The sequence below is a fragment of the Diuraphis noxia genome, unplaced genomic scaffold, assembly GCF_037042655.1.
Source record: "Diuraphis noxia isolate RWA-SAM2 unplaced genomic scaffold, SU_Dnox_SAM2 contig0004, whole genome shotgun sequence".
Taxonomy (NCBI): domain Eukaryota; kingdom Metazoa; phylum Arthropoda; class Insecta; order Hemiptera; family Aphididae; genus Diuraphis; species Diuraphis noxia.
In genome coordinates, this window is record NW_028301714.1 from 17539437 (window position 1) to 17561021 (window position 21585).

The following is a 21585-nucleotide window of genomic DNA, read 5'->3' on the forward strand; positions in this document are numbered from 1 at the left end:
ATGTACACTTTATAATTTTGTAGTTTGTATTATATATTTACATAATAGCTTTCAAATCATACATATGACTTGTAGAATTCCTAATATAATATAATGGAATGATTTTTTTTTTATTATTATTAAGATACATATTCATATAGACCAACCGGTTTATAGTTAAGCTCAGATTCTAAATATTGCATTTTACAAACATTATTTATTTTAATGTATTTTACATTTAAACATAATTACAATTAAATATTGTATTTATTTTATTTTAAAAATATATACCATCTAATTTCTGTATAGGTTTACTTTTTTTTATGACTTACTTAATGAAACCTTATTCCAGTGATGATATTTTGGCTTGTATTTGAAATAAAATGTATGTAGAATTTTTGATTCACATTTTATATTTAATTTTACTTTGGATGATTTATATCATGTTTCTGGTATAATTTTATCAAAACAATATGAAAATGATAATAAATCCATCACTCAAGGAGTAAGTTATAATCATATAACCATATTATTGGTAATTCAATTTAAATTGTTCTAAATTATTATTATTCAAACAATTGAACTACCTAACTCACGAATAATATAGTGTTTTGTTAGACTAATAAATTAATCATTTACATTAATTAATATACTATTAAACATTCAAACGTGTACAAAGTATGCATCTAATGATTGAAAAAGTATACCATATAGGTAATGGCTGTATATTTTGTTATGGTTAATTTACCAGTAGCTTCCAATAAAATATTAATGGAATATTGTTTCCAAAAGAAATTTAATCAAAATCCATTTTCTAAAAATTTTAAAAGCTGTATAATCGAAATGTACTTACCAACCGAAGAGTAGATATCAAAGTAAAAACCACCTAAAACATAATTCAAAATCATTAATTTTATTATTCATGTATGAATAAAATTCCACAATGTTGAATGAACACTATAACCAAAGGGTGGCCGATTGGATAAAAGTGACACCTCCAAACACAGTCATGGCATAGTATGTCCCTTGTTAGACAGAAAACTGTCTAGAGAATGAGCAGTGCCGTAACTAGCTTTATGTGCGCCCTTGGCAACTAATGTTATAAATTAATAATGAATTTTTAGTATTTATTATATGAAATAAAAATTACGCCCCTAGCGCGATCATTTTAAACTGCGCCCTTGGCCACCGCCCACCTTGCCCAATGCCTAGTTACGGCACTGAGAATGAGGCATGTATCTTCGTATATCAAAAATGATTAAAAATCAATGTGCGCCTAAATAAAAATGGTAGCAAAAAAAACTACGACTTTATTAGGCCATGGTAAATTTATCATTCTTCAATCGAAAATTCAATAACAAATTATTATAAAATGTATGATTATATTTTATTTGAATAAAACTTTAAAACTTTAATGATTCATTAAATTTTCACTACCAATTAGGTATACAACATTTAAAAATAAATGTTTAACATTCGACCATCATATGGTCTAATATTCAAGTCATCAGCAATTTCTTTTTTTTTATCAAACATAATATATTTTATACAATTTCATTAACTGCACATAACATATTATATACTTAATATGTTCTCGACAACTATATAAATTTATATATTATGCAATGTGCTTAATAGTTACTATTTAAAATATACAGTTGGTTCATTAATGAAATAAATTATCTACCTACTTGAAACCCTATTTAGTAATTTTAACGGTTTCACAAAATACTTTTCTGCCAACTATTGCTAACCATTGCCAAAAATATTTTGATTGCATAGTTTTTCAGATATCCGTAAGTTAAAAATTGTATAAAGATAGTTCATGTTATTGGCACTTATTCAATACTCATAATAACAAATGTGGATAAGTATTAACTGTTATACCATATTTAGATTAATAAGTTAAAGTTACCACGAATAAGTATATTAATCAAATAAAGCACAATTCATTGAATATCATGCTTTGGACGTTTTCACACGTTCCTACTGCAATTTGTTCGATAACAAAGCATTTTTCAAATTAAACGACAGGCGGATAAGATGATTACCATAAAATTGAATAATTTTTAAAACTCCATTCATTAGCTATCTAGCTATCATTAAACTCCATCAATTCAACTTTGATGATTAAGTTTACAGTTTCTTAATTAATTAAATGTAACTACCCACTTTAAAAAATCCTTTTCTAAGATATAACCGCATGATAAATAATTTAAATGACTTGTTGAGATATTGTTATTTTTAATTATAACTGTTTTCGTAGTAACCGCATCATTTGTTGTTAATAACATTTTACGTACCTATTTCTTACTTCTTAGCTACACCTAGTTACACTAAATAAAAAAAACAAAATTAATTTTTGTTCATGAGTTACATAAAAATCTAAGTTCTACAAATAGAAATATTTTAATTTATTACATTTTATTTAGAATTTTAAAAATTATATAAGGTTTAATTTGTTTAAAGCATAGTTAAGAGCTAGTTAAAAAAAAAAACAATGTAATAAATTGTAGTTATGTAAAATCACAAACTCGGTTAGACAGTAGACCATCATGTTTTTTGCTGTAACCATAGCTTTTGTTGCGTTAGTTTGTTCTTCATACCACAATTATTACAACTCAATAAGATAAATAGCAAGACTCACACTATATGTTTTTTAATATATCAATACATTCGATGAGAATGAATAATTATAAATACACAAATATAACTAATTGTATGTGAATCAAATGTTTTTGAATACTTATAAACATGAATGTATGCAAAGCAACTCGTTCAAACAACAAACCCCCCTCCTACAAAAAAAAATTCTGTCCCCGAACTCGTCAATATCTTATGTAATATTTGTAATATCTGTATACTGATTCGAATTTTTCCTACGTGTATTGTCGAGGGTAAGTATGCCAATTCTGGCCATGAATCGTGCATTGTAAATCACCGTTTAAAATAAATATTCACCACTATCGTTCATCTAGAGAAATAATTTGTCTGCTTTCGTCCATGATTTGTAGTGCTATTATGCATTACAAAAACTGAATATGATTATAATATTATGTTTAAAATAAACTCAATTACACGATAAATTGGCACTTTTAAAATATAAACACAATGAATGTATTGTAGAATAATCCTGATAAATCTTGCCACACACAAGATTAAGAAAACGATCGATTATAAATATTATGCATACATTAATATTCAATACATTCAGTTTATCAATGTGATCTTATCATATTGTACACCAAAAAATATTTGTTTTTGATTTAAGAGAATTTATTTAAATATTTATCAATGTACACTGCGTCTCCCTGCATATAAAATGGCTTATTTGAACCTTTTTTATTTCAGCTTTTTGACAAAAAGTAAACTTTATAGCGTTGCCGAATCCGGTATTATTTTATTCTGAACTACTATACTTAAATGTTTCTGTATATGATGAATACATATTCCATTGAATAAAATGCTGACGGCCGACGGGATCTGATAAAGATACGATAAAATAAAATAAACTTTTTTCATAAGAATTTGTATAATTTTAGGTATGTAAAAAAATAATAATTAAATACAATAACTATTAATCTGTAATTCAGTATAACAAAATAAACCTACTAATGTCCGATAAAATGTAAAAAAGAATTGAAATCCCATTGTACAGTATTTATATTTAAGTAGAATTTTGTATAAACATAATAATTATTCTATACATAATAATTTAATAACGTATAACCTATAATTCAATTATGTGAAGATTAAAAAAACATTTTATTAGAAATGCAAACATTTAATTAATTTCTCATAAACAATTTTATATTAAAAACTGACATTTAAATTAGTCACTTTTTCATCCACTTTCAAATATAATAGGTACTAAATTATTATGTGATACATACATTTATACGATGTTGTCACATCTATATAATATAAGTACCTACCTTGACACTTAAATATTCAATTATTATTTAACTATCCTCAGGATAATTCTACCAAAATGTATTATTAACACAAAGTTTTATGCGAAGTAATGAAATAATGTTTAACCACATGTCTAGATAATATTAAATAAATGTACGCCATTACATAATTTTATTTTCTCTACAAATGTTATATGTATATTGTGTTAATTTTATAACTCCAACTATCATTCACATTGTACATAAATAAAAATTAATGATGTATTCTTATTAAATTAATAATAATAGACACTAATATTTTATTTTGATTTTAATAAAGTTTAAGTTCAATATAAATACACATAAGTTAAATCTGTAATTATAAATAATTAATTTGAATTTGATATAAAATTACATATAAGTAATCAATTTGTATTTTTAATAAAAATAATTATTGAAAGTGTATCTAGTACTATACAACTGATTTTTATTAAATATTAATAAAGTATAAGAGAATTTAAGGTCGTAAGTGCAATTATTAAAAACCAAATTTTGATAAGCTACATCTTAAGACAAATGAATTATTATTGATTGAGAATTTGCATACTATTAATTATATAATTAATAAATTATTATTTAAAATTCATCAAACTACAACTTAAATAGAATATCACTAGCTATTATTATTTGACTACGATTAAAAATAGTTGAAATACCAAAAGCAAAATATAAGAATAATAACGTGATATAATATAAAATAATTATAATCTTTAAACTTAACATTTTAAAACGGCATTAGAGTATTAAATAAAGAATTTATTTTCAACTATCTTGTTTTAAGCAATTTATTTTATAATCTAAAATCATGCATGGCAAGAAACTGATTAAAATTAAAATGTGCATTATTAAATATTTTATAACTCAGCCTTAATACAAAATAAATTTTAACTCTCCTTATGTCAATGTATGAAATGGACACTGTTTTATGCTTTATGTGTCATGCCAATACAATAGTTATGAAGTCCATCGGAAATTAAATAACGTGCTAAATAAATTATTACAATATTGATCCGTAACTAAATAAGACTCATATAAAGTTAACTACATACTTGAAAAATGTATACTTTTAGTCTCATATTATTCTATTTCAGCATAATATTTTCTATAATAAACGTTTAAAGGTATTATCGTATAGCTAATAGTTAGGACAAATGTATTTAGTTATTTGTACCAATCATATGAATTTATATGGCTTTACTAACAATAAAAAAACATATGTAAAAAAAATTCGGAGATTGAGTTCCAGAGAACTTTATTCCCAAGCTCTCAATGGTATTTTAGTAGGTATAAAGTTTATATAAATTTATAATTTATGAATTTTATAAACATTGCTAAAAAAAAAACAAACTATCATTTAAAGATTTTTATTTTAATAAATATATAACGTACAGATTTCTATAGTCGACATGCAAATTTATGTTAATATCCTACCTAAATAAGTTCGAGATAGTGGGAAGAAATATATATCATAATTTTAATGTCAAATACTAAGAAATATAAATACATTTATAATGACAAGAGAGCAAAAAATGATAAAATTCTAAGAAATTACAAATCAATCTCTTGTTTAAACAACCAATCGATGAATTCATTTAAATAAATATTTATATCAAATTCTAGCTCTGCCCATTTTCTAAAAATATGAAATAAACTTCCGACTTAATATTAAAAAAACGAACTAAACATAAATTAGTTCGCTTTATTTATTAAAACAAAATATTATTTATATTATTGGTATTTTCATTGCATATTTACATTTCATCGTTTATAATAGTGTTTTATTTTTTATACTACAATGAATAATAAAAAATTTTAAAAATAATTAACTGCCACTTTTATACGTGGTTGAGGTTGAAATTGTATATTAAGATAAATATGGAACTATGGGAGTCACTAGTACTCTAGAAATAGGTGAAAATCAAAATTATATTGATTCAATTTTTAAATAAAGCTTTAATTTAGTTATCCTTAATATATCACTAATATAACAAACATTATCATCTTAATGCGCAAATTCTTATAAAATTCAGCACAATGAATCTTTTACTATCTTTCTAACAGATAGTTATCCGAATTTTCTTGCACAAGCAGTAAATAAAAATTAATATTGGTTTATCTTTTACTGCCATAGCCACCGAGTCATAATGGCAAAACTTTTTTCCTCATACTCCTCTCCGATCCATTACCTCTATCGCCAGTTTTCCTATTACCGAATAAAAGGTCAAAGAATGAAATGAAATAAACGTGGATGGTGGTGACAACGAGGCCAACTTTTCTTGTCGAAAATAATAGCCTTACCCTATCCACACAAGGTGAACGTTTCAAAATCGAATTTATCCTCACGACTCCACTCTATATAACTAACGTGACTACGGAAATATTGGTAAGGCCATAAACATATAGATAACTTTTTAGATTAAACAAATCAAAAGTTTTAACTAAAGTTTGGATATATTAGCCTACATAATACCAACTTGTTATAAGTTACGTGATGCTGTATACCATTTTTTCAATTTTATAACTTAATATAGCATGCAGACACATCATGTTTTTCTACATTTATTCAAATGTATTTTTCATAAACATTTTTTTTTAACTTAATACAAGTTAATAAACTTTTTGTATATAATTAATATTTATATAAATATAATTATTCTTGTAGTAGGTATAAGTATTTAATTGAAATATTTATTTAAACATAAACATACTAATATTTAAATAATTGTGTTATATTTGTTTAAAAATATATGATAATAAAGATAAGAAATAACATAATTATTATCATAATATCTCAACTGTAATTATATTAACAAAATTTCTGTAACATAAAAATAGTTTTTTGTATACATATATTTATATAGTGGTGTTTATTATTTTAAAAACTCTGTTAATCAATGTTGTTTTTAATATCTCATTATACAATTACAATAGGTCTTGATAATCCGAACGAGATTGGGGAAATGGGTTGTTCGGATTAGCGATTTGTTCAGATTACCTATAGCTTTAAAAAAAACATTAATTTTATTGTAATTTAAAATATGAAATTTTATTTTTATTTGTATTAATCGTGTAAAAACTAATAATTTCAAAAGACAATGAATATATAAAAATATTAATATAATTATGAGTATTATATTATTTTACTATTTAAAATATTGATTTTTTTTTTGTTCATTGATTCCCATTATGGATTAGTAGCCTTATTCCACATAATTGAAAAATTTTACTACAGGAAAATATTATTTATAAATACATACATATGTAAATAATATGGCGATAAGATAATTCTCAAGCCCGTTCGAATTACCACGTCTTTTGGATTAGCCTGTTTTCGGATTATCGAGACCCTACTGTATTAGAATTCAGTAGAAAGAATATCAAATAAAAATATCAATTTTACAATACATTAACTAAAGTATATAAATTCTTAGTTTTACCATTATTCACTATAGTTTATTAACTTATATTTAGTATAAAGTTAATATTTGATATATAATATAAAACATATAGTTTAAATGGTGTGTCTGCTTTTTCGTTTGCGGGTATCGTAATGTGTGAGAGGACCCACATGAAACATGTGGGGTTGTATATTTCAGATAATAATTTCTGAATGTATTGGATAATTTCGGTTTTCGGGTAGGGGTTGAAGATTGCAGTGTGGGCATTCAAAAAGTACCTGGTAACAATGTGGCAGTTTGTAGAGTTTGAAGATGAGATGATTAATATTGCTTGGTAAATAGCATGAGTTTCAGCTGTGTATATAGTAAAGGTCAACGGTAGTTTCAAAAAATGTTTCTCCCAATCTGTGATTACAGAGATGCCCAATCTATTATTTTTACTTTTGGAAGCATCTATTTGTGTCTAGTTTGGAAATTGTTTCGATATTATTTCTGAAAAATAGTTAGTATGATTCGATTATTTTTATTATGTTTTCACTATTCGGCTAAATGCGTGTTGATTTTTGGCAACCAGATCTATGGAGAGAGTGGAGGCTAAATTTTGTTTAGAGATTGTGATTGGAGTTCTAAGTCATCGCTGATTATTTTTAAATTTTCGAGTATTGTGCTTCAGGGGGGCAGTATATTGAGGGCTGTGGATATTTTCAGTTATGTGATTAGCCAGATTTTTAATTTTAGTCACATATTTTAGAAAGGGACTATGGCGTCTATAGTAGGGGGAAGCGGTTCTCTTGCGTAAGAGATTATATTGTCTACAAGACTCGTCCTGAAGGCTCTAATGATCAAGCGAATGCCTTGATTGTGGATAGAATCCAGAGTATTTAGATTTTTTTTTTTTTTTTGCTGAATTGTATATGATGTCTCTATAGTCAATTGATGATAGTATAAGAGGTTTATAAATTGTGATAAGGCTCTTTGTGTCTCAAATCCCCAGGTGCTGTTTCCGAGTATTTTGATCGTCTTTAATCAGTTTTTAGTTTTTTCAAATGAGCTAACCCTAGGACACGAATACTATTTGGAGAAGAAATTTGAATATTTATTAAGTTTATTGATGGTTGAGGATAATTTTTTTTTTAAGATGCATTGAGTGGAAGAAAAACTGAAGCCGATTTCTGAAAACCATTTGGAGAGAGAATTAAGTGCTTGTTGCAGAAAGTGGGTTAAACTTTTGATTTGTGACTCACTGCAGTAGATGTTACAGTCATCAGCGAAAAGAGTATATTTTACAGGATTGGAAAGGCGTTTGCATGTCATTTATGGTTACCAGAAAAGATGTGACACTGAGTACAAACCCTTGAGGGAGTCCATTATTAATGGAGTGTGTAGATGAGATCTTATCATAGATTTTTACATTTGTTTTAATGTTCGGTCTGTTAGGAGGTTTTTAATAATGTTGAAGAGGTTTAAGTTAATATTCCACAAATGGAGTATTGTTAGCACTCTTTTTTTCCAGACAGTGTAATACGCTTTTGAAATGTTCAATGATATTATGATTAGATGCTAGTTGCGTCTGAATGCAAAGCTAATGTTGATGTGTAACGTAGATAAAGCATCTATCGTTGAGTGATTTTTTCTAAACTCGCATTGCTCTTTGATGATTAATTTGGATGATTCTAAGAACCATATTAAACGTTTTTTTATTATTTTTTCAACGAGTTTGCTTAGAGTACCAATCAATGATATCGGTATGTAGTTCTATGTCGAATTCGCTTTTGTTCGTTTTGAGGATGAATATTATATATGCGTTGCGCCATTGATTTGGAAAAATCCCCTGGGTTCATATCATATTGTATATTTAGAGGAAAATTTTGAGTCCCATAAGTGGCAGATTTTTTATAACAATGTATAGAATGTTTTCCGCTCCAGGGCTATTACTATGCTAAAGCTAAAGCTGAACTTTGCAGTGCTGTAAGTAGTTCAGAATTATCGAAATATTTGTTGAAGGCTACATTATTTTAGTTGGAAAGTGATACGGGAATGTCATGGGAAAGGTTTCTGAGGATGATGAAGTCGGAATTGTAATTTTCGTCATTATTATTGAAATCATTTATTAATGAAAAAAGTGTGCGAACGATTCGGTGGAATTTTGAGTTGATATTATTTTTTCTTGATTGTATAAATGAGATTCGGACAAGGTGATGTATTGATTGCCTCATATAGAATTTATATTATAATATATTATAATATATAATTAAATATATAATTATAATATAATATATTATATATATATATATTATATTTTTCCATAATTGGAGGAATTTTGTGTTTTATACTTGAAGTAAAATTTTGCCAAGAAAGAGTTTTGCCTTTTTTTTGATAAAATGCGATATCGCTCTGGTTTTTTTTAAATTGGGTGTGGTCTATGGTAGATTTAGTTTTTTCATATTGGTTAAGGCTTTTTTTTATAGATTTGAATAGCCTCTTGGCATTCTTTATTCCACCATGCTACTGTTTTTTTTGGTGTTTTGGCATGTTTTTAGTCCAATTGATAAGTTAGATGCATCTATAATAATGTTTGTAAATTTTGTGATTATTGAGTCTATTTTTAATTAGTTAATATTTATATTTAAATTAAAAGGGTTATGAGATAGTTCATATTCATTTTTATCCGAGTCCCAGTTTGGATTTTTAAGATTTCATTTTGTTGACGGAGTCAAAAACGAACTGTTTTTTTCTTAGTTTGTTATCTCATTTTTACAGCATGGTGAAAACTTTATAATCACATATTTAAACATTTATCAAAATTATAAAAACAATTATTATTATAGACACTCAAATAACTCAGGGCATCAAAAAATATCTAACTATGTTTATTTTCAAATATTTTATTAATTAATGTTGATTTATTGACTTTAGCAGTTTTTGACATAATATTTTAAAAACGGTTTAAGTTTTTATAAATTTTCTAATATTCTTGTTATATTATGCATCTATCTACCAAAACTCTACCATTTTATAAAACGCTATCTTTGTTATTTAATGTCATGGATGCTAATGCACATAATATAATATCAGTTAAATAGTTTATAGTATAATAAATGTATAGAAAAAATTAATTTACTTCAGCTATAAACTAATTTATGATTTATAAGCGGACAATAGCCTATAGTAACTTACCAAGGACGAGCAGTGACGGAGAGTAAAGGTAGTGTATACAGATTTGGTTTTATTTATTTTGACATTCCAGTGAAAGTACTAGTGTGATAGGTCATTCAATTAGTTTTGGAGAGAGGTAGAAACTAAGCCCGGGTCGGTATGGTAGAAGTATATTACTTTGTCGTCAGCATATTGGGCAATAATTAGAGTATTTTGGTAAAAAGGAATTTAATTTGAAAAAAAAGGCCAGGGTGCCAGACTTTGTCAAAGGCTTGTGAAATACAAGAAACACTGCTAAAGTGTAAAGTTTCTTTTCTAGGGAACAGGCGATAGTATCAGCCAGACGGTGTATTTGGTGGATAGTTGAATGATGTTCTCTAAAGAGTAATGACTTCAGAGAGGTGCTGTCTGTGTGTTTCTGCTTTTTCTTTGTCATTTATTGCAAGACTGCCATCAGATTTTTTAATTGGAAATAATATTGTTTTAATTTTTAGGATTTTCCTGGTTGTTTTTCAAAGTGAACCACCAAAGTCTTTTTCAGAGAGGAGACTGGTTTGTTGTTTAGTGAAGTCTTCAGAGCGTTGTTTGGCCATTTGTCTTTAAGCAGAGTGCATAAGTTATTATGGTTAGTTTTATCGTTGGGATATTTTGTTCTCTGCCAAGTTGTTCTAGCTCGACATTTTTGAACAATAAGAGATCTTAAATAGGCAGGCAGTAAGAAATTATTTTGATTGTTATTTTGGTTTACACGGGGACCATGCTACGTTTTATATTGATGATGTTAGATGTTGAATTGATTCCTCAAGTTCGTTTGAGGATTTTAAGTTAATGTGTCAATTGAAATTTTTCCAAGTTTATTATTCCATTGATTAGCTAGAGAAGTACTGGTAAGTGGTCTGAGTGGGGACTTGATAGATTGTCTATGCTAGTGTTAAATATGTTCGGTATTTTATAGACAAATATATCAAGGATATCTGGTTGTTTCCGTGGTGAAGTTGGCCAATATGTGGGGTTTTGGGGGGGAGAGAAATTATTGAGTATTTTTTGGAGATGCAAACCTGTCTTAGAGAATTACCTCTGGGTGAGTTTGAGTGACATTCCCATTGAGTATGTATTGCATTAAGGTTAATTCCTGCAATAAATTGGTTTTTGAGGGTGTTGAAAAATTGCTCAACTAATATTGGTGAGATTATTTTGTTAGGGGGGCAGTATACTGCAGAGATAGAGATATGGGAATGATCTAATGTTATTTGTATGGTGAAGGATTGTATGTGGGGTTCACTTAGTTGAGAGAAGACGTTGTGAAAAAGAATTGTGGATCTGATTATTATTGCCACCCTCCGTGTGCGGTTCCATCCGCAGATTAGTAAGATGTGTTTCGAATTTGAGTACTATGTCAATGCTTTTATCGTGTAGTGTAAGTGAAAGATCGGCTGTATGATTATGAATACCAATGGAATGCTCCAAAGGAGAACTAACAATTATTTAGAAGTTGAGGTATTATTTGCCATTTTGTACTGCAAGTTTAGCTAGAACTGTTATAAGAAGGAAGAGGAGTGGATTTATAAGAGCTTAGAAGTCACTGATACATGAAAGATGTCTTTATTTAATTAAGAAGGTTCTAGGTCGACGAAAAATATAGGTAGGTTTATTTTTGTAGATTTATGTATTTATGTAAGGCATTTGTGATTTGGCGTACTTGACAGCAGATTTCTTTTAAGGCTGTTCTTATTTCTGCTGTGTTGGTTGTTGGGTGGAGGTATCTGATTACTATACGGTAGGCTTTGTGTTCTTGCATTTGAAAGGTGTGAACTTCTGCTTCGTCCTCTTAGAGGAAGTGAATGATTGCTCTGTAGGATTCTGGATTTTTCATTTGGATTTTGAGATTGTTAATGCTCGACTTAAAAGTGAAGTTTTCAGCACCAACGAGGTCTATGAGTTCTATACGTAAGCTTACAAAGTCTAAAATTCTTTTGACCATTATGAGTTTGATTCGGGGATGATTGTTTCAGGAATTGGGTTTGATGCGGTTGTGTCGACTTCAATTGATTCAGCGATAGGACTTCAAACCAATTTCTTGTTATAAATATTTTTTTTAGTTTTGATGTTTTTTGTATGTTAGTTTGAGAGTTAGACTTTGAGGATCTTGAGTGGTTTCTTTTCCCAGTCACCAGTCAGTTGTTTCAAGTCATCGTTATTTAAACTATTTTAATTTGTTTAGAGAGGTAAAGTGTTCAAGCCAGAAATATTTGTACGTTTATTTAGGTGAGCTTCCTGTATATTAGTTGTTTTTTTTTAATAATAGTATTTTTATTTTTACCATTTGATTTAACTTAATTTGGCAATGGTGGCATATTTATCTCGTGGATAAAGGTCGCACTCCCTCCACTGCGCAGCGTGCGTGATAACGCGACGGCTATTAGGCAATTATAATGATTTATAATTACGTAGATAATCGGGATTGCAGCCGTGTCTTAAAAATGTGGCGGTACGATTGCTCGCACGATATTAAAATATAAATATAAATAATTTAAAACCTGATAATATGTAATTTTACTCACTTAAGTTTGATTATTATTAATATTTTCATAAACTTGTATTATTTTACATGTATTTTAATTAGTAATATTAATAATAATATTGAATTTATAATCTTGACTTTTCTTAACAGCAATCTCAAGCATTTTCATTTTATATTGTTTATATCTACATACGATTAGGTACCTAATATTGAGGTATAAAAATAAAACTTTTCTTGCAACACTTCAGAACTTAAAATTCTGATATAACCTCACATTGTTGTTTAGTTTATACAATGGGTATGTGCAACGAGCCGTTAGACTTTTATTGGCATTTTCACACTTTTTTTCATTTGTAAAGTATAAAAACTACATTCCCACACAAACAAACAAAAAACAGGATAAAAAAAAATATTAAATCTTTCTCGTGATCTGTATTCTGCACCCTACAGAACACGTCATATTAGTTTAAGGAAGATATATGTCTATGAGGAGAAAACTTGGCACGTGAAGACATACTCTTGCCTGGGACATATATCTTATCGATAATTCGACCACAATGTGTAATTTTTAATGACCATTAGTTTAGGTTTTCTTATCAAGTTAAACTAAATGGTTTTTCATAACTCAGAATATAATAAATATTTTATCAACTCGTACAATTCAATAACTTACTAACAAAATGTCCGAAGTAATACTACATTTAAACAAAGAAAATATTTAATTCAAATCATACAAAAATGATGGCCATGTGAAAAAAAAAAAATTTTATTTTGATAGGTACTTTCAAAATATTATGCTTATGGAAATGTTTATTAAAAACGTTTACAAAAACGATAGAATTAAAGTACTTTATTTCATAATATTGTTGGTTATTCAAATGGTTAAGAAAAATGTGGAATTTATTTTGTTATTATAATTAAATGAAAAATGTATACAATATTTTTTGTTTAAACAACAAAATAAGTACAACATTAAAATTAAATAAGTTGTTTAAAACAAAGATAGAATTCTTTTACCACTAAACTTATTAATATAGTTTAAGGAATGTAAAACCCAGATTTTAAAATATAGGTACATACAAATCAAATTTAAATTAAAAATATACAAAACATAATTGTAGATCTTATTTGTGTGGATCGTAGACAATTTACGCAACGAAGATGTGAAGGACTTATGAAGTTTTATATTCGAAATCCCAAAGGAAATAAACACGAAAAAAATAACTCTCTCCCCTACTCAACTCTCAACTAGATCATATTTCAAAATCTTTTGTGACAGGTTATATGACTGTCTGCCAAAACCATGTATTTAAATCGTATTTTGGTATAAAAAACCCAAAACAATTATAACCAAATTGCATAACCAATTTGGTTATTTACTATAAAATAAACTTGTACTGGAATAATAATTTTTCATAAAAATATTTAAAGTTCTTAATGAAATAAGAAACTGTATAACAGAAATAAAAAAAAAGATTAGGTATGTAAACCTAACATGACAAAAATAACATAGCATATTAAAAACGTCTGTGTAGGCTTAATGATAGTCATTTACAGATAAAATCTCATTTATTTCTAGTACTAATTTTTGGGGATATGATTTACAGCTGTTACACACATTTACTCGACAAATATTTATGTTTTTGATTTTTAAAGAGGTTTTTGAGTATTTATTTTGTAACTAACTAAACTATCAAAACAACTTATATCTCATATTATATCAAAAAATGACCACATTTTTAAATTCATTGTTGCACACGTTTGATCAAAAATACAAAATTGCGAAAATGTACTAAAAAAACAATTCAAATAAAAAATATTTCTAGAAGCATTCAATTACAACTTAGTCAATTATAATTAGATGGAAAAATCATTGTAATTCTAAAATTAATGTTCTCATTAAAAACTTACTTAAAAGTAAATTATGAACACCATAAAGTTATTTAATGTCTTAAATATTGGTTATTCAATACATTAAAATATTGTATTTTTAAAATTCTCATCCGAATAGGATGATGATGATGATAAATTTTACTCGTTGTGATTTCTTTTTGGTGAAAATAATTGCTTATTTATAATTTTTAAAAATTGTAACTTATACATCCTATAAAATCTACAGTTAATTTATATTGTAATCATTTAAAAAAGGTATTATTTTATTGTATAGTTAAAAATTAACTAAACAATTAATTTAATCTTTGTTTTAACTATTAATGGTGTAATTAATGGTCTATATTAATTTCTGTATTAGGTATGTTATAGTTGAAAATTTAGCTTAGTTTAATTTGAGTTACTGAAAAACAATATTTTATGAAATTAATATATCTTAATATAAGTACTTATCAAATTATAAAACAATCATTTAACAAATATAAATACTATATTATTTCTTATGGAGTATAATGTTCATCATTCACAATAGTTTTAAAAACTCATTAATTATAATATTTTTAATACTCTATGGAAATGGATCACTTTCTAGTTATAAACTGTATTTTAAATTTTTTTTTATAATTATTTAGACTTATTAGAATATTATATATTTGTATCCAATGTCAGAATGAAAAATCTCAAAATGTTAAAACTGACCATATCGATATCATTAGTTGATGTAATATGATGAACTTAAAACTAAGTAATTTATTTATGAACAATATAATAATGGATTTCTAAACGCCTTTGTTCAATATTATTATGATAAATATATTATTTAAAACGCGGAAGCATAATTCAAAAAAAAATTATTAAAATGTATAAATGTTGTCTGTTATAGTTAAAGCAACTCTATAATAACTATTTAGATTTTTAACCTAATCTACAAAAACATATTCAGCTAAAAATAAATTTTCTTTTATCTCGTTAAATAAAATCAATTTTTTATAATATATACACATTCCACATCTTTAAAAATTATATTATATAATAATATTAATTATTATACTTAAATATTAATATGATATGAATTGTATATTGTATACAACTATTGTAAATGTTTTGAATCTACAACAAAAAATAATTAAAAACTTAAAAATTACAAATTACATTTTGTTAAACGTATTACTTTTATATTTTATTAAATGTACAATGTTAGCTATTCGAATATTATATTACTTATGTGTTATGTGTATTAAATCAAATATTTAATTTTACTTACATGAAATTTATAGAAAATACAAACGCACCAATGCTAAATGCCTGTAGACAATAAATATTTTATCGCCATTTTTTATTACCAGATTTCGAGAAGAACCACTCCAAACGACCAAATGCCCTCATCTATATCTCCCTAAATGGTAAAACAATTTCGAAAAAAAGAGAAATCTGAAGAATAGATTGGATGAATAGCCAGAATAAGAAATATCAGGTCCTATTGTTTATCCTGGCTATTCGTGTGTGACTGTCCTCTCTTTACAATGGCATACACATCTAAATGGTAAACGAAATTCCAGGGCGATACAAACAGTCGTTGGCTTTAAATTACACCCCCCATAACTTCTCCACTTCCTACCATGAAAACAAACGCATACGAAAATATTCGGTTCGTAAGTATTTGGTGTTTACGGGTCAAAGAGCAGCTGTTCTGATTTATCGCATTAGTTCGTTTAGAACACGCGTCTAACTCACGGAAATAATAAAATTGTATACCACATTAAAGTTTAAATGTCACCCGAAGTTTCTTTCGGAAATAAAATATGTAAAATGCATACACCATATACATTCCAAGAAACGAAATATGAACATTTCTGGTCAGAATACTACGCTTTCCACATTGTGTTGTATAAAAGCTAGACAAAATCATTCGAACAACTCTTGAGAAATATCTTTGATTTTCAAAAATTTTTTTTTTTTTTTTGAAGTTATTTAATAGTTGAACCTTCATTTTACTTTTACCGTAAGAATGGAAATTGGAATGAAATATTCCCTTTAGCGAATTACTGTAAAAAAATTAATTCAATACAGTAGTAGTTAGACAAGTTTTAATTTGTATAATAAAAATTACTATATCATCAAGTAAATAACAACATCATAAAAATAACACAACACTGAAGGACGATACTAATAATAATTTTTTGTTCACATGAATAAATTATTGTTATTTCTTTTAAGTTTAAACCAATTGATAAATTTATGTTTTGTTCCATTAATTAATGAAACTATTTATTACTCACAAATCATTAGATATGAAAACTATACTTAATTTTCATATATTATCAACCTAATATTAACAATAACTGATCAGTATTTATACTTCAATTATTTGTGTTTTGATTGATTACGTACCTTGCCAGTAATGTTAATTTAAAACAGTAAATTTATAATCAAGAATCGTATTATTATAAATTATAAGCATACCTAGTTTGTATTTATTCCTACATAGCGTTAAACAATTATATATACATACCTATCTATGTTTATATAGGTACCTAGTTACATTAAAGAGTATTTACATAAAATTACGTATAAACAATGTATCTCTAAGTATTGTAAGAAAAAAATTCTTAAGTTAAATATTATAACAATGGTAGTTAGCAGTGATAAAATAAGTAATCTTATATAATTAGAACTGTATTTCATGTAGGCTTTATTAGAATAATAAAGAAGAACAGGGGAAATCTTTATACTGTGCAATACGCATTTTTCACTCAGGTATTAGACTATATTACAGCAACAGCAACAAGTAGTAATAGAATGGTGCCTTATAATATTGAGGTATATATTTTTTCTTAAGCAAATATAGAAAATAAAAATGTAATATAACTTTTTCAATATTTATAACTATCTAAGTTGGTCTAGAAATCTCCTAAAATTGGGGAAAAAATTTTCTGAGGTTCTGTTATTGAACGGTCTCCTCTTCACATTATTCATGTTTGTATATTTTCTATGTTATCCTTATTACTTATTGTTTTTTATTATAAACAGATTGAATATATTTAAACAAAAATAAATAGAAATAAAAACAAAAAATTATCGAAGATATATTATCAAATCAAATTAATTTATTCACCAAATAATATTTTATAATAGCAATTTAATCTTTGCAAATTCGCAATAACAATATAATTCTCATAGTACGTATTATTCCAATAAATTTCATAAAATATAATAATATAATATATTTTATAATAATATTTAATTTAAAATTTAAAACACTTAAGTTTAAGTTAGATAAACAGTTATAAAACTAAGTCATTAATATTTTACTGTTATCTAAAATCCATTAACAGATAACTGAACCTCACTGCGATAACTCTCAAGGATATCCTGGGTAACATTCAATGAAAAATTGAAATTTTGTTTCATTCGATTTTTTTAGACATTTGATAATTTTTTTTCTTAAATTTAAAAGTATTAACTCAGAAATAGCATCATAAAACACATTATTATTCAAAAAACACAAGTTTTTATATAGTCTTAAAATGTATTGATAACAAAAAAAAAAATAATGATAAAAAAAAAATATTTCAACTTGTTTTTTAAATTATTTTAATTCTTCATCAAATATTTTAATTTATTCGTTTTTATTTTTATTTTTTTTGCGATAGACAATGGAATTAAAATATTTTAGTACTAAATTTATTTTCTTATCACTAAACAAATATTGTATATATATATATATATATAAATATCATATACTATAGGTATAGATTATACAATATACATGCGATCAGAGAAAAAATCATATCTTTAAAAATCAAAAATTAAAGCACTTAATCTAATTCAGACGTCATATAATAAATTGTCATATTTGCAAACAAAATGCAATACTCTATGTTAAAAAATTATTTTTAATAACGTTTTATAGTAGAATAAGGCCAAACTTAATATGTAAATTCGTTGATTAAAAATGTGAAAAATACTAGAGTTAAGAGATAATAATTGAGCTTGGTGTAAGTATTGTTGGATAAGTAAACACATTATAGATTTTATTTATACTTGATGAAACATATTATTTTCCGCAAACGAACCTAATCTTTATTAGGTAATTCTTATTATTATACAATTTTGGCTTTTAAATTAATATTAAAACTATTAGCTTATTAAAATATTATATTTATAATCCATAAATTATTATTTCTTTGAAATGTTGTCAAATTCAGTAAATAAATAATATGCGCGAACAATTTATAAATAATTTGGCACATAATATAGTGGCTATCATAATGATTTTAAAAACTTCTATCGATTGCATTTAAAGTCACACATAAATAATTTATGTTAATAATTTACTTGTAAATGTGACGGTATTAAGATAAATTCGATATCGAACAGGCATTCAAGTGAAACATTTTCATTGATTCCCATTTTACACACTATTAGCGATTACCCGATACGCAATTAAATAGTTGCTCGAAAGCTTTATACTGTAGTATACCACGTATTCGTCTCTGTCACACTAAGTTCACTGCAGACGCGTATTACCGATACTTTTACTTCTGCCTCGTCGAGTTCGTATCCAGAAAAGTTCCCACTTTTTCTTTATAAGTGTACCGGTCTGGCCTTTAAACCATAATCGCAGTACATTATTATAAGTGCAGTGGTATATATAATACCATACAGTTTTAAACCAAAAGTATACAGTATATAAATATGTATATTTTACACTACGCACTTAGATAAACAATTTATTCAACGTTATAAATTATTAGTACAGCGGCTAATGTAATATAGTAATAGCGATGGCAATTGATGATAAAACAATATTAGGTATACGCAATATTGTAATAAAACCTAACAGAAAACTTTTTTTCATGTATTACAACGTAATAAATATGAACCATATCTATTTGCATCGATGAGGATAATTAGCACTTTTTAGAATTTTCGTAAATTAAAATATAATGCATTCTTTAGCTGGCTATGAATAACAGAGCTGCACATTCCACGTGATATTAAGCTACAACGCATAAGATAAGTGACAAATTATAAAAATAATACCAATTAATACGATAGTCTCCATTACTCATAGTACCTATTCATTATATAATAATTTCCAGGACTTAACGGTTTAGAAAAGGAATCAATCATCGTGATATGAATGTAGGCGTCACGTGGCACATCGTCCAACTAATTAATGAATCGACTTGAGAAGGATAAAAGAAATGATAAGACCCGGTTGGGCAAACGGAGATATCGAGGAGAAACGAATTTCAAGAGCACGTCATGCAAAACAAAATAATAGCAAAAAATTATTATGGTGTTAAAATGATTGTAGTCATTGTAGAGCTGTCATATTAAATATTATACCGTTAAATCAGACTTGTGCGGGGTGTATGCATAAAAACTTTTGAAGGTCATATGATTGAGTTGGACCTTATGGTCTTAATCAGTTAGGTACTATAATAATTATCGTATGTATTACTCACATGTCATCGGAAAATGGAAGTGCTCTGCGATAACGCTGCTGCAACGCTTATAAACACACAAGACTTGAAAATGAACTGATCGAAAGTCGTATATAAGTCTAATATTTTACAAAATTATAACTTTCAACGATACGGCACGCGACACGTCACAGGGGAGGAACGGTGCTCGGAAAAACTTCTTTGTAGATCACGACGAGTCGCTGGCCACGGTCACGTTGAAGGCGGAATCGAGTGCGGCGGTCGGAAGACTCGGATGCGGTGGCGGACCGGTCGGCGTTCGAAGAGTCGCAGAACAAGAAAACCGACAGAGAATGCATAAAACGATCAGACGAGTAACACGTCACGTCGCGTTTTCGGCAAACAGGTGGCAAGGGAATGAATGGCGCCGAGACCGAGAAAATTCAAAATATGCTACGGCGATGGTAGCAACGAGAACAAAAAAAAAGAAAGCTTTTTGTAAACACACGACAGCGGACACTGGCTAGCTGGTAGACGCAGCGGACGGACGGATGAACGGACGACCACGGCCACGGAAACGTGTGGACACACAGACGGACACGACAGACGGACCGGCCGCCGGCGTACGTACGCGACTGACTGACACACTACGTGCGTATTTTTGTGGCTACGGCTGCAGTGGCGATGCCCGTGGCGGCGGCGCCGCCTTGGTCGTCGTCGTCGATGTCGGCAGCGGTGGCGCATGGCAAATGGCTACTCGTATCGACCCCCATCGATTGTTGTGCCACAGCATCCACCACCGCCGCTGGTGGTAACAGCCACATCGTCGACGCCGCAGCCGACTTTACTGGTGGACGACGACCATGGATTACGCTGGAACACTTAATGAGTGTCTCATTAGCGCGACGGGTCTCCAAGTACCACGATGACTCAGCGACCACTCCAATGATCCGATGATTCACATCATGTTTCAAGGATATTTCACGTCCCCCTCCCGTGATTTCTTGATTTTTTATGTATGATATCAAGGAATGATAATGGCATGAAATGCTTCAAGTTTTTGTATTGATGTAGTTTAATAGTAAGTGCAGTAATTACTATAACATGAGCCATGAGTAGAATTTGGTTCTACCTTTGAGAGTATGAAAGTACATACGTTAATATTTATGTACAATAGCATTGTATGGTATACCACTTACTAACCACTAGATTCAACAACTAACCACATCAATGAATTTTTTCTGAAAATAACTTCT

At 27.6% G+C, this 21585-nt stretch overlaps 1 protein-coding gene across 1 annotated transcript in view; it reads right to left on the reverse strand.

Moving 5' to 3' along the window:
* Positions 1–21005, reverse strand: part of LOC107172933 (uncharacterized) — a 109128-nt gene extending 88123 nt beyond the window's left edge. The window contains exons 1-2 of the mRNA XM_089227282.1: positions 20372–21005; positions 833–865 (exon numbers count right to left, since the gene is read on the reverse strand). The gene's annotated coding sequence lies outside the window, so the exon portion shown is untranslated. The remainder of the gene's footprint in view (positions 1–832; positions 866–20371) is intronic.
* Positions 21006–21585: the final 580 nt, after the last annotated feature.